The sequence below is a fragment of the Miscanthus floridulus genome, chromosome 2 (assembly GCF_019320115.1).
Source record: "Miscanthus floridulus cultivar M001 chromosome 2, ASM1932011v1, whole genome shotgun sequence".
Taxonomy (NCBI): domain Eukaryota; kingdom Viridiplantae; phylum Streptophyta; class Magnoliopsida; order Poales; family Poaceae; genus Miscanthus; species Miscanthus floridulus.
Genome location: NC_089581.1, coordinates 134,246,854 through 134,262,827, shown reverse-complemented (window position 1 = coordinate 134,262,827; position 15,974 = coordinate 134,246,854).

Here is a 15,974-nt window from a genome sequence, read left to right as displayed (position 1 = left end):
CATGTGTGTGGAAAAAGGTAAACTAAAACTATACTCCTTTTGTAGACATGATCTCTCTCTATAACTTATTATTTTAAAACATGGCTATCTTTCTTCTTTTTTTCAATGCATGAGCCTTCATGTGCTCATCATTTTTTTTGTTTTGTACTTGGACCTTTATGTGTCCATATTTTTTTTCTTTAAGCCTTTTGCATATTCCATGTCTCTTCTTTTAAACCATATATTTAGAGAGAGATCATTATCTTTTAGAACATGGAGTATTTCCCTAACCAACATATTTTTGTCTACTCCTAGTGTAGGAGCAGAGTTTTTAGTGGATTTGGATGGAAGCATGTTTTTGCATACTCCCAGTGTAGGAGTAGCATGTATATATGGGGTGTATGTGATCTTGATCTTGGGAGCATGATAAATCTCTCAACAAGGGTCAACAGGACTTGACCAAACTTAATACAATAATAAGCAGCTTATGTAGAAGGATTGAAACTTGCAAGATGCCAAATTTGGCTTTGGTAGGAATTGCTCACCAATTGAGGAGTATGTGATACTATGGTTTTATATTTCTATTAAAACAAATTCTCCAAGTACGTTGAATAGAAATGGTAGGATTTCTAAGTCAGAACTATATCACAACTCACAACAACTTAGTCAACATGATTGTTCTATTAGAATATTTTCCCACAAGCATAAGTGTATGTATATGGAACAAACTTTTATGCAAGCTTCTATCTTAAACATGTTATGAACATGTCACTTTTCAAAATTTTAAATGAAGTGTGGTTTGTAAAATTGCATAGGGACATTGTTCATCATGAGGAGAATATTAGAGATAAAATGAGTTTAGTTTTAGTGATCAAGATTTATGTTTGTTCAAACTCAAATTGGAGGGAGTTGAGGGTTGTGTTACACAAACCATCGTTAAAGAGAAGGAGTTGAGTCAGAGGTGGCTTGACTAAACCAGAGGTTCAGCCAATCCTCTCTGGAGCCATCTGTTCCGTCCTTCTACATGATGGATTGTTTGAGGGTTGTGCAATGTGTTGGTGGGAGATCTCGAATGTGTGTTAGTTGTGCTTGAGAGATCTCCCCCACACTTGTTCTTGTACCTGTTTTTATTTGACAAAGAAAAAACAAAAGAAACAGGCAAGGGCTCTACCAGTTGAAATACTAGGGAGCCTTAATTGTTATTATTATTGTATTTTTATTTATTATTATTATTATATATATATATTATTTTTTGTTAGTGGTCACCCAACTTTTTATCGTTCGAAATAACTCCAACAAGGCTAAAGGTGAAATTACAAGATATTCCTAGCCTTGATTCATCTCCATTTTGGATTACTTCCATATTCTATGAAGATAATGACTCAAAGTTCATTAACCAAGATTAAACACCATATCTAATTTTAATTAAAGGAGACCATTTTAACCTAAGCACTATGCTTAATTTAAAAGGACCAATGGATGTACCACATGGGCCCATGTGAATACACCCAAACTTAGAGCATATGACATAAACAAGAGATGCATGAATTTGAATGATTGTATTCTTATGGAGACAAAAATGAGTTAAAGGAATTGGTGAACACCTTTTATTTATAATAATCATTTTTTTATAAATAAATATTATATATATAGCAAGGTAGGGCTAACATCATCATTTCTCTATTTTTAAGCAAGATAATCATTGGTGTATATGGAACTTTCAAACTCTCACCATCATCCCCCACACTTGGACTTTTATGTGAAAGTTAAGTGTGCAGGATTAGGGTCTCCTTACCAAAGACCATCAAGGCATGTAGTCGATGCAGCTCTCATGTTTTTAGGCATCGTATGTCCCTGTTCTTCTTAATCTTTACCTAAAAGGGTTAACACACAAGAATACTCGAAGGTGCATACAATCCTGACAAGTCTTTGCTTTTTATTAATAAGGAAGTTGTTTTTTTATAAATGTTATATAAATGTTTTTTTATGATAATCCAGAGTATCACCCGACAGTGCTTAATTTATAGTCTTATGCTTGACTATGGGAACTTTGTCATGTAGCTAACAATTGTGGTTTAGTTCCCAGCTTCACCATTAGACATTTAGAATTATCATTCAAGCTGCAGGGTTAGTACCACAACACATCCATGAGATTTGCAATATTTGTGATAAACATATGCATCCACAACCATCCTTCCAAAATGTTTATAAACTAAGAGACGGTTGTGGTCCTTATAAAAGCGTGTGTCACTAAGCGTGATCAACTCTAGAGACTCTAGAAGTGAGCATGAAATGCTAGGGGTCTCAAAAAGAGAAACCTTCATGCTTGTTAATGGAATCATTCTTTTTGAGTTCCAGAATTGGTGCTCCAAGATTGTCCATGGCATAGAGGTTTTGGCCAGAGGGACATGATTTTGGTTTGAGTGAGGTTGACGATGGACATCCATTTTCATAAGCAAACTTAGATGAAACAAATGGAGATAAGAATTTCAACTCCTTGAATGGGTCATTGTTGGGATGATGCTCCACCATCAGGATTTCTAGGTGTGGGATAGAAGTGGCAGAAGTAGTTATTCCCAATTTTTCATCAAGGCTCCCATGGTAAGATTTTTCTTGAAAAAGTTTTTCGGAGGGGTATCCTATAAGAAGATCAAAATCGAGGATGGCATAGATGTGGAAGTCTAGGTGTACCTCAGCTTCGTTAATTTCAATCAACACGTCCCTGACGATCCCACAACACTCCAAAATGAGTCCCGAGAGACTTCTGAAGAGTTTGTTGGTCGAGACTAGTGGCATGTTACCCAAAAGGTTTTTCACTAGGAATTCTGACATGATACTGGTCCCGACTATGGGGTTGTATAGGGTTTCTATGCTTGTTCCCCTTAATGAACAAGGCATGGTTGTGGAAGGTGAAAGAATCTGAATTGCTTTGGAAGAACATTTTACTTCCAACAACCATTCCTTTGATGGTTGTATTTTAGGGGAAACTTCCTCTGAAGGACATGTAAGCTTTTCGTGCCCAAAATATTTCGAGCTATTGCCAAAATCCTCAAAGTCGATAGGGAACTTCGAAGGATAAATCACTCTTTCCTTCGGTGTTCATGGTTCGGGTGAGGGCTTATTAGTCAAATCTAGGGATTGTACGAGTTTGGATTCATCTGATAAGGACTCCTTAACACTCGACACAACTTTTTCTTGGAGAATTCTATTTCTCATGATGGGGAAGTGTAACTTTCTAGGAAGATTTCAAGGAATCTCACTTGTTCCATCATGGGTTTATGTGTAAACCAGCCTCCGACCGTGCATGTAAGGGTTTCTCATCTCTATCAGGGCCCTTCTACTAGAGCAACCACCGTAAGGATGAATGATGAACCCGCAAACAAGTAAAAGTATAGCTTAACTAATCAAAGACTTTATAACAGAAAGAACCATGAACACTCACTTAGTGGGAGAACTCATTGAAGTGAAGGTGCTCATCGAGGTACAAGGTAGGGAACACCAACAAGTCTGGTGCTTCCCCAAGCTCTCCCTATTGATAGAATATCATCGGCAGTCCTCCGAGGGGTATCTCACGAAGGTAGATTGATCGGCGAAGGTGCGTGTAATCAAGAACAAGAAGGTGATAGAGACATAAGAGTTAGACAGGTTCAGGCCATTAGCACGACGTAATACCCTACTCCTGTAGTCTGTTGGTTTGTATTGGCTATCGTATATGATTGCGTGTGTGATTGGATGTGGGATGGGGCATGTCGACTAGGGGACCCCTACCCCTCCTTATATACTCTAGAGGGGTAGGTTACAAGGAAAGTATCCTAGTTAGTTACATGGCAAGTATTAGATTACAATATCTATAGTATCCGATCAAATCTTGTAGATGTCTTATAGTGTACGCCATACAGTGCCATGTGCTGCAAGTCTTGAATCTTGTGGGATGGACCATCCCTGTCCATGTGGCCCATGTCCCTTGCCATGGGTACCTAGGGTTATACCCCTCATAGCTAGTCCCCGAGCACCTTGTATTCTTTGAGCAGCGCCGTCTTGAACAAGTCTAACTAGTTTGACGTGAAGCCAACCAGTTGAACTAGTGATCTGAGCAGTGGAAGTCGAAGCCAACCAGTTTAACTAGTGACCTAGGTGGTGAAAATCAAAGCCAACCAGTTTAGCTCGTGACCTAGGCGGTGAAAGTCAATGCCGACCAGTTTAACTAGTTAGGAGACCTTGGACTTAGCCAAGTAAGGCTTGCTAGAAGGATGTAAGAGGCTTAAGATAAAAATTTGAAAATTCTTCACCTTAGGCGAAGTGTAGCCACTTAGACTCTGTTTATGAGGAATCATCCATGATTTAGTCAATAAGGAGGGTAAATCAGAAAAAGCACTATATTCACTGCTATGTGAGTGTAGCCACTTAGTCCTCGAGCGTGCTGGAAGATGAAGAATAAATCTTGTAGCAGGGTCAAAGAAAATAAATCTGAAAGCTTGTCGACATCATCTGACATGTGTGTATCAAGACCTAGATGTGCTGCCTAAGATCAGCACCCTAATCCAACCAACATGGAGCAAGTTGATAGCACACCGATGAGATGTAGCAAGACCCAGCCACCAAGGGAGTCCCTAGCCTTAGCTGGCAACTCTTGCACAAAGAATTCGAATGCCGAGGAGTCCCCATCTTAGTTGGTAAGCCCCCAGCGTAGCTGACATTGAAGCGTGAGCAACGAACAGTCTAGCCAACTGGTCAGTGGTGAAGTGAGCATTGAGTAGAAGTGACCGATGAATAGTCCAATCAACTGGTCGGCGACAAAGTCCATAAACCTAGCGATCTGACCAGTTTATCGGCAGAGAAGTTTGAGTACTAGGTGGTCTGACCACCTGGACGATGATCCTACAATACAAATATGTAGAACGGGTAGTACATGATGTAAAAATAAAATATATGAACTCGACGATGAAGAAAATAGAACGAAGTAGATAAACATTATGTTTGTTTGAAGTGATCATATTTTAAATATAAGTAGCTTCCTTCTAGTTGGTTCTATATCGCATCACCAGCCCTGACTAGCCCAAGCTCTATAGCGTGGAGTGGCCGGCCCCCGTGTACACGTAACAGAGAGAGCGTCGCAAAGGAGCCCCTACTAACTATCCATAATATAAGAGAGAGTGCACGTGTAGTAGCAAAGTCGAGGTCAGGGCTGTTTCTAGGTGCCACAAGTAAGAACGTGGCTGGTCGCCGAGTCGAGTGGAGAATATCTTAAAGATAATTTGTATGGAGAACAAATGGAGATTATTGGAGACATTAATCATGGAGACATATTGGAGAAATAACAATAGGAGAAAACATGGCGAAACTTGGAGAAAATTGTATTAAATTTAGATATAGGAAGGGTACTTATCTTTAGTGAGAACATCTGATCAGCGATGTATGATGTTATCTGGTTAGGTTTGGAGCTCTTCGGCCTATCGTCATGGCGGCGATCGTGGTCATCATAGCACAGTTCTATGTGGCGATCATCATTGTGATGTAGCTAGCGTCGGAATGAGTAGTCTGGGCGACGTCATCCTTATGGTGCTGGTCAGCCTTAGGCAGATCAGTTTTAGGGAGATTGTTGATGTAGCCGCATTTGATCTGGTCAGAGAAGCGATACTGCATGGCGCTTTGATAGACGGTCGAGCAGAGCAGTTGGCGTGTAATGATGTCTGAGTAGGTGAATGTTGCCTGGACATCTTGATTGATGGCTCAAGAGGCTTGCTTAGTGGCTAGCTTGATGGCTCAGGCGGTTCACTTAGCAGCTCGTGATCGGCGATGGTGTAGGAGCAGTAGGATGGTCCCTAATCCTGGCGGATCTTGTTGACGTGGTAGTGCGTAGCTTTAAGCATTGTGGCGACCTTAGCGACCTCTGACATTTGTTTGAGCCGAGCAAGCTCATTAGCGGCCATAGCCAAGTTGGCGCTTGGGGTCTTGTAGACATCATGGCCATCAACACGGACAAATTCATCATCGAGGTTACAATAGAGTGGGTGTGGCCTCCCTTGCGAGTTGAGTTGTTCTCCATTGCGAACAACCTTGGCTACCATAATGGCAACCTCATTCGCTTGGCGCTGCGCACGGTTGGTGTTTCCATCGACGCAAGCTATGCGGTCCTCATCAGTTTCTCCATCCTATGGAGGGCTATAGATGCTAACATTAAAAATCCCGCCTCCACGGAAGGGTGGAAAAGGAGGTTGGATGGCAGCGGTTTTGGCGACAATCTCCGTAGATCCCTAGGACTCAGAGTCTGGATTTTCCTCTAGGATGGTGTGGAGGGATTCTTTGGGACGTTGGCCGATTTGCAGCATATTGATAGTCGACGAGAGCTGGTCGGTGATTGAGTTGACAAGAGGATAGATGTCTCCAATCTGGTTGGTGAATTTGTTCCTTAGGGCATCCTATTGGATGGTGGTTGTATCCCCTGGAGTTTCCCGATTGGCTTCCGATAGATTGGAACCAAAAGGTGGTCGGTGCCGAACCAGAGTGGTCAGAGCCAATTCCATGAGGGAGAGGCAGTTGGCGAGCTTCTAGCCAACCTGATCGATGGATGCGATTAGATTATTGTTGCCAACCTACTTCCTCGAGTAGCGGGGCAGCAGGCGGTGAGTTGTTGGTGAAGACGACCTCAGAGGTGGTTCTAAGATCAGATCTACTATTGTGGGCATTGATGTGGTCAGTGCAGAATCAATTTGCACTGGCTTGAAGATCTCTCTGTCTCTGTCATCATTGATGACCCAAGAGATCGATCTGACTATAATGATCTGGCCGGGCTTTGGAGAGGACGAAGAACTTGAAAAGTGTACCATCTTGTTCATCATGGAAACATCATGCACACCCTTACCTGATGCACCAACTATCAACATAATATCATTGGTAGTCCTTCGAGGGGTATCCCATGAAGGTAGATTGATCGGCAGAGGTGCGTGTAATCAAGAACAAGAAGGCAACAGAGACACAAGAGTTAGACAGGTTCGGGCCATCAACACGACGTAATACCCTACTCCTATGGTCTATTGATTTGTATTGGCTATCATATACGATTACGTGTGTGATTGGATGTGGGATGGGGCATGCCGACTAGGGGACCTCTGCCCCTCCTTATATACTCTAGAGGGGTAGAGTTACAAGGAAAGTATCCTAGTCAGTTACATGGTAAGTATTAGATTACAGTATCTGTAGTATTCGATCAAATCTTGTAGATGTCTTGCAGTGTACGCCGAGCAGTGCCATGCACCGCAAGTCTTGAATCTTATGGGCTGGACCATCCCTTACTGTGTGGCCCATGTCCCTTACTGTGGGTACCTGAGGTTATACCCCCCACACTCCCTCACATCTCTGCCTTACTATTCTACTAGCTATCTAGGGCCTAAGGCCTTGGAGTGTTGCTCAAAAGTGAAGAAGCTCTTTGCCTTCTATGTGTGTTATAGAGGAAGGGTACTCATCTATTTATACAAGAGCCTAGGTGGTGCTGGAGGCTATTCTTGGTGCAAAACAGGAGCTCCACCACCTTAGCATGGAGGCATGCCATCGCCGGAGCAAGGAGAGGTAGGGAGGCACCCGAAAGGGGTCAGTCGCCCCCTAGGGTTGGCCACCCATTGACCACCTCCTATGGTCACCACCTTTGTGTGGCAGGCTTTGGGTTAGACCTAGATTGCCGATGGTGCTTTGCTCCATTTGAGTTGAGTTGGTAGGCGCCTTTGTCATTCCTTTGCGCAATTCAGTGTTAGAAAGCGCCTTTCAGTGAATTTCTCTTTGCATTTATGTTTGTGACCTACAAAACATGCTTGTACCAAAACTTGTGGAAAGTGAGTAAAAATCCCTAATTCTAAGTTTGGTATGCACATTTGTTTATTTTGTTTAAACGTTGGCGGTAGAAATGTGAGTTAAGCACAACCAACACAGAGCAATGGCTCTATTTCGAGGGGGCATCTATAAATAGTGTTTGGCCAGCTTGGGGCTCACTCTCTTGGCACTTTGACATTCCTAACATCCTTGTGAGCCTAAGCAAACACCTCCCACTTATCTCCATCATTGATTCATCATCATAGTGAGATTAGGAGTGATTCCAAGTGCATTTGCTTGAGTGATTGCATCTAGTGGCACTTGGGGATCATTGTGGCTGTGGATTTCTTATTACTCTTGGTGGTTTCTGCCACCTAGATGGCTTGGAGAAGCAGAGGAGCTTCAACATGTGTTGGTGATTGTTTGTGGCCAGCTTCTATGATTGTGAGGGGTCTTGCACCTTCCCCAGTGAAGAGCCATAAGGTAGCTCTAGTAAATTGCTCGTGTCTTTGAGTTACCTCACTTGTTGGTAAGTTTTTGTGGCATCTCTTGTGGGCTAGGTGTGTGATACCTATTAGCTATCGAACTACTAAGTGTTGGTCGACACGAGGACTAGCGTGCCGACAAGCATGTGAACCTCGGGAGAAAATTGGTGTGTCACTTGTCTCTTGGATTTCTCCCAGTGATTGATTGGTATTCATCTTGTGATTGGTTCATCCCTCGACGCGGTGGTATAATTACCCTACTCTCTCATCTACTTTCCCACAAACTAGTTGTCATGCTCTTTAGTGTAGCTAGTCTTTGAGAGCTTGTTAGTTTGGTTAGTGTGGCTCTTTAGTTAGTCCATGAGAGCACACTAGCTTAGTGAGTAGAGACTTAGCTCTTGTGTGTGCTAGTGATCTATAATGCCATTGATTCAAAGGTGTTTGAGCAAATCAAGGATCTTGATAGAGCTAGTGAGGTGTGGAAGAGATTGGAGGAGACCTATGAGGGCACACCAGTGGTGAAAAGTGCCAAGCTATACATTCTCAAGGACTAGTTGACAAGATTTAAGATGAAGGATGATGAGAGCATTCTAGAGGTGTTCCATAGATTATAAGTGATTGTCAATGACTTGAAGGCCTTAGGAGAGAAGATCAAAGATGATGATGTGTCTCATCGATTCTTTATGTGCTTACCTCCAAGATTTGAGATGTTGAGATTGCTCATCATAAGAGGAGGATTGAAGGAGCTTACCCCTAACCAAGTACTAGGTGATGTTATGACACAAAAGACATACCGTGTGGAAAGAGAGGGGGTGGACAAGGATGAGAAGAAGGAAGATGAAGACAAGAAAAAGAAGAAGAGTGTAGCATTCAAGGCTAGCTCATCATCCAAGAACAAGGGCAAGTCCAAGAAAGAATCAAGTGATGATGAAGATGCTAGTGACATCGATGATGAAGCTATGGCTCTCTTTGTGTGTATGTTTGGAAGATTCATGAAGAAGAAGGGCTATGGTGCAAGAAAGAGAAGAGACAATAACAGGAGCAAAGAATATATGAGAAATGCTACAATTACAAGAGCTCGGACCATGTTGTAGCGGATTGTCCCTACAATAGTGACAATGATGAGAATGAGAAGAAGAAGCAAAAGAAGGAGAAGAAGGAGAAGAAGGAGAAAAAAGAGAAGGAGAAAAAGATGACCTTCCAAAAGAAGAAGGGTGGTGGCTATGTGGTGACATGGGTTAGTGATGCTTCTTTAGAGGATGATGACTCAAGTGACGATGACAAGAAATCCAAGAAGAAAGCACTTGCAAGCATAGCCATCAACAACATGTCTTCCATCTTTGACACTTCATCAACTTGCCTCATGACAAAGTCCACCAAGGTAAAATATGATGAAAGTAATGATGATGCTTGTGAAAGTGATGAGTGTAGGAGTGAAAGTGCAATCAAGCCCTAATTGTGGATTTTGGTGATAATGACCATGCAATTAGAGGGCTAATGAGATTTATCGAGATGACAAGCAGGGAATCAATATTTGAGGATGTTACATGAAATGGAGGAGTCCCCAATTACAAACATTGATGGCTTCAAGCTCAAAGGAGGTTTAAATTCTTTTATATTTCAAATTTGAGTATAGAAAAAACCGTACTATAAAGGGGGACACATTGCTTAAGCTAAATTGTGCTACCAAGTGCTCAATCTTACACATACATCTTTAGTTACTCAGCTAAGACAACCATCACTTCACTCTTACTCTTGCTGTCTTGCCTGGTGTGGCAGTGTCACACCTAGAGAGAGGCACTACCGTTGAGCGGCACAACCATAGTTGAGCTATGGCACTACCATGACTTAACTGACTATTGGTCCTAGGAGGGTATTTATACCTTTCCCTTTCCCTTCTAATGGCTCTCTCCTTCCCAACCGTTCTGTTCATGAAAGAACAGAAAAGTGCTCTTCTCTCTCTCCTCCATTGGTGACCTTAAGCTCCCAAGCTTCTCCATTGATTTTCCCATCAATCCTTGAGAGAATAAGGTGCCAAACTCGATTAGAGAGCAGATCCTTTGATTTCCCAACTCTAAAGAGCACTTGGCTCAGAGCGGTAGTGCCGCGGGTTATATTTGACAAAAGTTCAAATTTTGTTTTGACAGGCCTATTCACCCCCCTCTAGGATAACCAGAGATCCTACAAGTGGTATTAGAGGGGGTACCTTGTGAGCACTTCACCATGTGAGGTATGGAGCCCAGAGGAGGTACTAGTGGTGTGAAGGCCATTTATGTTGATCCAAAGGATGTGAACTTGCTTGACACCGACAACAGTGAGCTAAGTGTTTCTACAACAAGCAATACCACACTCCCACTGCTTGAGGCTACCAATGCTGAGAAAACTCTAAATGATGAAGAAAGAAGAAAAAGGAAGGCAGCTAGAAAGGCAAAGAGAGAAGCAAGAGAAAAGAAGAAAAAAGAGCAGCAAAGGCTTGAAGACAAGAAGCAAAGAAAAGAAGAAGAAAGCTCAAGAGAGAAGCAAGAAGAAAAAGAAGAGAAACTAGGAAGAAGAAGGAAGAAGAAGAGAAGGCAACAAATGCATGATCAAGTGACCTATCAAGTAGTTCCGAGGATGAAGATGATGATGAGTCCTACCAAGTGATCAAGGGAGGCAATAAGGAGAAGAAAGGAAAGGGCAAAACTGACTCCAACAACAAATATGCCGCTGTATCCTTTAACTACTCTTCTATGCCTATGACTAACCATGATCGGAGGTCTTTCATCAATATACTCATAGGCAAGTTACCTCATTTCGATGGGACTAACTTTGCTAAGTGGAAGCACTTGATGAGAGCCTATCTTATAGGTCTTCACCCCGGCATTTGGTAGGTTGTTTGCAACGGGTTTGAGCCACCAGTTGATCCCAAGAATCCAACACTAGAAGAAATGAGAATTAGTCATCTCAATGGTCAAGCCACAAGTGTGTTGCTTAGCACTTTGGATGGTGATGAATACAATAGAATGATTGGTGTTGATGTTGCAAAGCTAATATGGGATACTTTGCACCTTGCACATGAAGGGGTTGACAAAGTTGTGGTAGAACCTCCTAAATTATAGGGCCCACATGCACCTATCACTGTCCAATGACCTCTGATGACTATGCATATGTTCCCAGTAACTTAAGAAGACTGTCAGGTGTCCATGGGGAACCCCGAATCATCCATGATTTCCGAGCAGGATCCCATTACAGAGTCAATGTAGTATTACAACAGTTTATTCAAATAGATACATCAGAGTAGTTTACAAACCAGTTGTTTCAAACCTTACAAACTAAGTTTGATAAATATTACAAACCATAGTAGTGGAGTGGCATTAGTAACATAATACAAACACACAATATAAGTACCCTGCCCAAGGGTCACACATTTACTCGGCATCATCGATCGAAACAACAGTCATGCAGCATGGTCCAAGATAGACCTACCCATGAGGCTCACCTGCAACAAGGGTCAACGAACCCTGAGTACAAAAATACTCAACAAGACTTAACCGAAATAAAATTAATAGAACATAGGAATGCAGGCTCAGGGACTCAAGGTATGGCTTTAGCAATACTCAAAGTTCTTTTACATAAAAGCTCTTTAACAAAATTCTTTATTTCAACATTTAAAACTTTATAAGAACCATATATGAATCTGCCATGATCCATAATGAGATCATGAACTTCATATCAAACTGTTCCTCAAATCTAGCTCAAGTTTCATTTATTAACTACGATGATGAACAGAGAGTTGAGTCTCCATAACCGAGGAGCAATGATGATTCGAACCGATTAAAACCCAGCTGGGGGTTCCCAACCACATGACATATGCAGGTCCCCGACCTACATATACCAACCTACCCTCAGATCCTCTAAAACAAGAATGGGTCCGTGCCACCCAAGAATACAGTACTCCATCAATCTAGCCCATTGCCACGTGGGTACACGCTACTCTCGCCATCTCTCCACTCCCAGTGCATGAGTAGCCATTCTCGTAATAGAATAGCCAAGTTAAGGCTTACCGGAGTATGTGGCTAGTACTACAAAGTCTCATCTCACATAGTTCAACAATGGACGGTTCTTAATTGACACAGGCGGAAAGAACCCGCTCACAAGACCTCCATGTCTTGTGGCTCTCACACACCGAGTCCGCCCGGTCTAGATTTATTACTCCACATGCTCATATGTCATGATAACATAAGTAACCAAACGTAACAAAAAAATCCATTTAAACCTCACAGGTGACAGGTCATCACCCGACTTTTATCGGTCTAAGCATGGCTAAGCATAAATAGACATTCTCGAATGTAAACGGTCAACAAGGTAGATATGGGGAAACAAGGTTGGTAATGCACCAATTAGGTTTTCACTCAACTCCTAATTACTTAATGCAATACTAAAAAGCAAAAGCGATAAAAATTTGTAAAACACAAGGTAGGTTTAAATACATCCGGGGCTTGCCTTGGTTGTCGGAAAAGTCTGGTTCCGGAGTCGTCCCACTGATATCAAAGCCGACCTCAACAGACGGATTAACCTCTTCAACCACTTGATTGACTACCACGTGCTCACTATAGTTCACTACACGAAGTAACAATGCCATGTTTAAAATGATGTGAGATATTAAACATGATGCTTGATGATGGATACAAAAATTAATAACTTGAATACAACTTTCCTTCGCAGTACAGTTGCAAACCAACAACTAACTAAACCTTTTCATAAACTCAAACACTTACTTTAAGTACCAAGAATTATTTTATACTAATGACCCAAGGTCATCCCTTAATCCAAAATTCAAACAAAACCTAAGTCATTAAGGTTTACTATTTGCTTTTATGAATTAATTATTTAATTCAAAATTATGAAATAAATCAACTTCTTCCAAATGAGCTCAAAATTTTTGTGAAGACTCATCATATGATAACTAAGTGGTAAAACAATTTTCATAATTTTTGGATAATTATTTAAGCATAGAAAATCATGGAAACCCATTTATTAATTAATTTGAGCAATTTTTGTCACATCCAAAAAGTACAGAAAAGCATCATTTCATATTTTTCCTAAATATTATACATCATAGAGAGGTCACACAAAACTTTTCATAATTTTTGGAGCTCTAAATAATTCTACACAAAATAACAAAAACTCATACTATTCATTCATTTCTGAAAAAGAAAAATTTCCATTTTCAAATCAAACCGCCACTGACAGAGCGACCCCACCTATCAGCACCGATCCTCGTGTTGACCACGGTGACGACGAGCGCTGACCGGCAATTCCTCGCCACCGGTGAGATCAACGGCGACAGCGAAGGCACCAACATGATCACCAAGAAAAGGCGCACCTAGGGGTAGCACTAATTGCATCGATCGCTCCACAAACAGAGCTTGACACCGGCCATGGCAGACATGGCAGAGCGGCTGCACTATGCTAGTAAAACAAGGCCGGTAGAGCTTAAACAAATAGCATGGGAAGGTTTAGTAGCTCACCTCGAACGTGATTGAGCAAAAAGCGGGACCGGAGGAGCAGCGGAGAGGTGGGTCGACGGTCACAGCAGCCACGGCGGCGCGAGCAACGTCGATGGCGGTGTTCCGGTGACTGCGGTGGACAAAAGGATCAATCAACCAGTCATAGAGCATCACGAGAACAAGGTGAAGCTAGAACAATACTTCGCAAGGACAAAGGCTCACCGCAGAGCGCTGGCCACGAAGGCGCTCACTCGACGGTGGTGTTGCCGGCCGCGAGGAAGAAAGGCGACGAGCGGCATTTCCTGGCAAAGTCAAGCGACCAGAGCTGGTTGGCTGGGTGCGCAAGGAACAAGCAGAGCTACGATGGCTTTGCATCGACTGGAAAGACACTACGGCGATGACACAGGCTCAACGGAGCAATGGCGGTGGCATCGGGCAAACAGAGAAGACGAACGGCGAAAAACGACGATGGTGAAGGCCTTATAGCGTGGCTCAGAAGCACAAGGAAGCCACGCAGGAGCCTTCTTCGCGCCAGCGCGAAGCCAAAGACGGCCACGAGCGCGCCTGGAAACCAGAAGAAGGTCGCCGACGGTGAGGTGTCTTCCGCGGTTACTATTCACCAAAATTACAGAATTGCCACTCGATTTAAATTCCAAATTACTCCCAAATTTATGTGGCAACTCAAAAATCTCCAAAAATAAAAATTGTTCAAAATTCAAAGTTCTACAACTTTGCATCTATAACCATACCCAAATTTGGTCTATATTTTGAAATGCAAGTTTGAATTATAAAAGGGGACATTTCAAGAATTTACGTCTTTTCAAATTACTTCAAATTTTATAAAACAACTTTGAAAACTCCAAAAACCAACTTTGTACATCTAGACAAGCTCTACACTTTTTCTTTTAGGCTCAACCCCAAAATTTGCTTAGATTTTGAAATGCGGTTTTCTAGGGTAAACTTAAACGCTGAAATTAGGGTTTTCAGAAATTCAAAATAAAACCAAGATTTCAAACTTGATTCAAACCATACAAATCAACACATACAACATAAAGGTAAACTTGTTTTAGTGTATGCATATCAAATTTTTTTTACTAAGACCAAATGATTTGCAATGCATATGATGACATGGCAGGTTTTAGTATTTAAAACACCAGGGGTGTTACAATTTTTCCCCCTAAAAAAATCTCGTCCCGAGATTTAAAGTCCAAGGGTAAGTAATGGAAAAGGAAATATGTCGAGCGAACACATACAAAACCTGTCCATAAAATAGCTAGGGTCCTTTTACAAAACATAATTTGTAACAACAGAGCACAACTAACATTATTCTATATTGACGCAAGAAACTCCGGAAACTTTTCTAGCAAGTAATCTTCGGATTCCCAAGTAGCTTCTTCTTCGAAATATTGATTCCATTGTATCTTGTAGAACTTGATTGTTCTCCTTTGTGTGACACGGTCTTTCTGATCCAGAACTTGGATAGGATATTCAGAATAGGTCAAATCAGGTTCAAGTTCCACTCCTTCAACCTCAACATTCTGCTCAGGCACTCGGAGACACTTCTTTAATTGAGAAACATGGAACACATCATGCATAGCTGAGAGATGTTCTGGTAACTTCAAATGATATGCCACCTTTCCATACCTCTCTAAAATTTGAAATGGTCCAATATAATGAGGTGCCAACTTGCCTTTAACACCAAAACGGTTAACCCCCTTCATTGGTGATACCTTCAGATATACAAAATCTCCCTTGTTAAACACCAATGGTCTACGTCGTTTATCCGCATAACTCTTTTGTCAGGACTAAGCTATCTTCAAATTACTTTGTATCTGCCTAACCTTCTCTTCTGTTTCTTTCACTAGGTCAACTCCAAAGAACCATCTTTCCCCCAGGTTCAGACCAATTTAGTGATGTTCTACATCTACGACCATAGAGTGCTTCAAACAGAGCCATCCTAATACTCTCTTGATAACTATTGTTGTATGAGAACTCAGCCAAAGGCAAACATTCATCCCACTTATTGGAATAGTTAAGGACACAACATCTTAACATATCTTCAAGTACTTGATTGACCCTTTCAGTCTGACCATCAGTCTGTGGGTGATAGGCTGTACTATGTAGGAGTTTGGTACCCATCGAAGCATGCAATTGTTTCCAAAAGCTAGAGACAAACTGTGTACCCCTATCTAACACTATAGTCTTTGGTACTCCATGT